A 4,317-nucleotide genomic window follows, 5' to 3' on the forward strand; every position below is an offset into this window, starting at 1 on the left:
AGGATCAGTCGAGTACTTGAAATGCCTTTCACAGCTCTTCCATCTCCCAGGGTTGCTAGGGATTGTCCTGTTGGTGTTGCTGCTTTATTAGATGGACTTTTTGGGGCAACAGTTTGAAAAGCAATCACTGGGTGAGTCATGTGCTCCTGTAGCATCAGGTGAGGTCACCAGTGGTGCCCATTGTGCAGGTGGGCTGGTGGTGAGGTCATCAGTGGTGCCCATTGTGCAGGTGGGCTGGTGGTGAGGTCATCAGTGGTGCCCATTGTGCAGGTGGGCTGGTGGTGAGGTCACCAGTGGTGCACACTGTGCAGGTGGGCTGGTGGTGAGGTCATCAGTGGTGCCCATTGTGCAGGTGGGCTGGTGGTGAGGTCATCAGTGGTGCCCATTGTGCAGGTGGGCTGGTGGTGAGGTCACCAGTGGTGCACACTGTGCAGATGTGCCAGACCGAGGGCACCAGGGACTCTATTCACATAAGTGAGGGTGGCAGGAAGGCAGACTGCAGTGGGCATTGCATATTGGAGTCCTCTCTCAGGGCACTGAGACTCCTCACATGAGAGGTGCCCTTCCCCAGGATGGATGTGGAAAATCATTGGACCTGTCATAGCTTCCGGTGGGCTCGGAGCCATAGTATCAGCTATGCCTTCCTCTGCCTGTGAGAGCAGCAACATGCGCCGACCCCGAGGTTCCATCTTTCTGTGGGAGGAGTGCTAAAGAGCTAGTGGCCATTTCAAAAAGGCCGCGAGAGCTGCTGCTCATTTCTGCCAACATAGCCTCCCTCTGTAGCAGAAGGAACAAATGCCAAAACTCACTTTGCCCAGAATTCTATGGACCAAGCCCAATCCAGTGCCATGCCATGTGAAGGGAAGTTTCTGGTAGGGCTGGAGAGTTTCCTTTCTGGCAATGGGGGAAAGGCTCAGAAGAAGTCACCCTTCGCTGGTGAGGAGTTTGGCTGACTGACTTCTGGACTTTTGAGACATGGTCCCAGTATACAACTCAGACTAGTCTTGTATGAAGGATCCTCCTGCCTCAAGCTCTCATGTCCCCGGGTTGCGGATGTTTCAGCATGCCTGACTTTATTGTTATTTGCTTGCTTTATTTTACATTTACTCATTTATTCTGTATGTGTTTGTGTGTGGGTATGTACATGCTATGCCATGTATGTGGAGGTCAGAGGACAGATTTTAGGATTATAGGGTCTCAGGGTTATCAGGCTTGGTGGAAAGCACCATAACCCACTGAGCCATCTTACTGTCCCACTCCCCCTACACCCCCACAACCCCGCCGCCCCCTTTTTAAAGACATTGTTAAGTGAAACACAGAGTGGCAAGGCAGCTGCCCGTGGCAGGAGTCAGAAGCTGGGAGGATGAAAAGAGCCTCTGTGGTTGTGGATCAATGAGCCTGCCACTTACCTCTGAGATTCCTATTATGGGAAAGAATAAGCCCTTGTCACATTGGCCACTCTGAGGCATTCCTCATGAACACACCACAGCGTCCTTTGGCTGTGTTTGGTGAGAATTCTCTGCCCTGTGGCCAGCTGTGCCTGTGGCTCTCTCTGAGGCTGGGGCTCTGTGGAGAGCTGGCTGTTCAGGTTTTAGTCTCCTCTCAGACCCATCACAGCCTAAGCAGGACTTCCCCAGCCTGGGCTCTGTTGACCTTTGACATGGTCCCTCTTGGTGGGGACCATCCTGTAAGCTGTGAGCATGTTCAACATCCCTGACTTCTGTTTGTGAGGAACCACTGCCCCCTCCTCCCCAAAGTGTGGCAACTCAAAACATCCCTCCCCCAGAGTCTGTGTGTATGCAAGAATTAGGCACTCTGAAGACCCAATGGACCACAGGACTCACACTAGGCCTGACATGAACATGCTCTACCTGGGCTGCGAGTGTCCCCACCAGGGTCCTCTTGGTCATATTCCACTCACAGGACATGGGTGCAGATGGGAGAGACCTCCTCCTGTGCCCTGGCCTGAGCCAGCCTCTGAGGGACATCCAATTGGCTTCCATATCGGTCACTTCTCCCACACTGAAGTGGGGTCATGATTTAAGTTTGGTTTTTTTTTTTTAATTTAATTTATTTATTTTAGACAGAATCTCACTAGGCCCTTGGTAGCCTCAAATTTTTTACGTCTAGCCCCACCCCCTGAGTTCCAGGGTTACAGAATGCACCACCATACCCAGTCTACGCACCACTGTGTTGAAACCCAGGGTTTGCTGCATGCTAAGCAAACACTCCACCAACTGAATGGACGCCACAGCTAGCGGCCACCTGATGTCCGTGGGCTTGGCGATGAACTGACTCCTTCAAGGGTGTCCCTTGTTTCCAAGCTGAGGTAACTTGCACGGGGAAAGCAGGGCGTGGGAATTTGATGAGGTGACATCTCCAACACCTGGATGGGCTTTGAGACTAGAGGGCTGAGGCAGGGGGATCTTTTGAGATTGGCCTGGTCTGTGAGTCGCAGGCCCATTGTGGAGTGTGTTCTGGTTTTACTCTGCTGTAATGGACCACTGGCTGCGAGTTGCTTAGGAGGAGAGGGCTTACTTGAGTAGCCCTTCCACGTGATCACTGAGGAAAGTCAGGACAGGAACTCACTCAGTCAGGAACTTGAGAGCAGAAACCATGGAGGAATGCTGCTCCCCAGCTTACTCATGGACTCAGGTTTGGCTAGCTTTCCTTTTTCAAAAAGCATTTACTAGGTGCTCGCTTCGGCAGCACATATGCTAAAATTGGACTGATACAGAGAAGATTAGCATGGCCCCTGTGCAAGGATAACATGCAAATTCGTAAAGCGTTCCATATTTAAAAAAAAAAAAAAAAAAAAAAAAAGCATTTACTGAGGCTGGAGAGATGGCTCCGTGGTTGAGAGCACTGGCTACTCTTGTAGAGGATTTGGATTCAGTTCCCGGCACCCATAAGGCAGCTCACACCATCTGTCCAGTAGCCTGGATGGATCCCATACCCTCTTCTGGCCACCTCAGGTGTCAGGCATGAATGTGATGCCTATACATACGTGTAGGCAAAACATCCACATACATCAAAATAAATAAAGTTATTTATTTATTTAATGGTTTTTCGAGACAGGGTTGGCCTCGAACTCACAGAGATCCGCCTGCCTCTGCCTCCCAAGTGCTGGGATTAATGGCGTGGGAAGCCATAACTGGCTATTAGGAGAGTTAGTAGATAGATAATAATGACATAGCAAGGGTTCCGAAGAGTTCAGGCTCACAAGGCTAAGCACCGGTTCTCTTGTACAGGTCTCGGAGAGAGGGTGGAGGTCCCAAGCCACATAGTTGAGGAGTGTCCCATGGTGAGTCCTTGCACTAAGTCTGCGTCTGATTCTCCGAGGCAGAGGGAGGCAACAATGTTCCAGTTCACCTGTGTCCATCCTGATGGAGGTGCCATCTGTGACCTCTGAGTGCTTAGAGGTCTTAGTACACAGCCTCCTGGAAGTGTCTCTACAATGTAACAGTACCAACAGGGCAGTGTCTCTACAAAGTAACAGTGTGGTGCCCACTGTGCTTTGGCAGTGGCTGTGAGGTGAGAGGGGAAGAGGCTGCTACAGGTGCGCATGGCCTGAGCAGCCTCAGTCCAAACCTCGGAGGGAGGGAGTGGGTCTTGGCTAGCACACCCCTCCCAAGAGGTGACACAGCCTAGCCTGCACTTTGGAAGCTGGGCGTGTTTAAGTCACCTGACATTTTGGAATGGTTCATTCATTTGTCTGCTTTCCTTTATGACGCCCCGCCCATCACCACAGAACCCTGTTCTGTATAAAATAAATTGGAGCCACTGGTGTCTGATTCGTCCTCCCTGGATGAGGCAGAAGCAGGGTTGTCCATTGAGCGGATGGAGGCTTGACCTAAACATTGCCTTTTTGGAAACAGAAGGTACCCAGGGCCCAAAGAGGCAGCTTGGTGCTGGCCAGGCTGCAATCTGTGCTTTCCTCCAAGCCCACGCATTGGGCAGCCTCTGACCCACCCCCCTGCCAACCCCACGTGGATCCATTCCTGCCAGCGCGGCCCTCCTTTCTACCTGGTGTTTCTAACAAGGCCATGTTCTTCAGAGACTGTCCTGTCTCCTTGGTCAGCTCTCCTGATGGATTCTTTCTTAAGCCAGAGGGCAGGCAAAGCCAGGGCGCTCTTCCCCTCCACACACCAAAATGGGGCCAGAGCCAGCAGCACTCAAGAGTTTCTCAGTGCCCAGACTCAGTGCTGAAAGGAAGTCCGCTAGGATTCTTTGGCTGCCAAATCTGAGAAGCTGTGTGAAGTTCAATAGTAAATCAGCAAAAAACTCCGCATGCTGCTTGGTTTGCCTACGGGAAAG

General features: G+C 51.6%; 1 non-coding gene across 1 annotated transcript; it reads left to right on the forward strand.

Moving 5' to 3' along the window:
* The first annotated feature begins 2,693 nt into the window (after positions 1 to 2,693).
* On the forward strand, positions 2,694 to 2,800 carry LOC127188749 (U6 spliceosomal RNA). Its single transcript, XR_007830594.1, has one exon. It is a non-coding gene; the product is annotated as a U6 spliceosomal RNA (small nuclear RNA).
* Positions 2,801 to 4,317: the final 1,517 nt, after the last annotated feature.

This window comes from Acomys russatus, chromosome 4 (genome assembly GCF_903995435.1).
Source record: "Acomys russatus chromosome 4, mAcoRus1.1, whole genome shotgun sequence".
In the NCBI taxonomy this organism is placed as follows: Eukaryota; Metazoa; Chordata; class Mammalia; order Rodentia; family Muridae; genus Acomys; species Acomys russatus.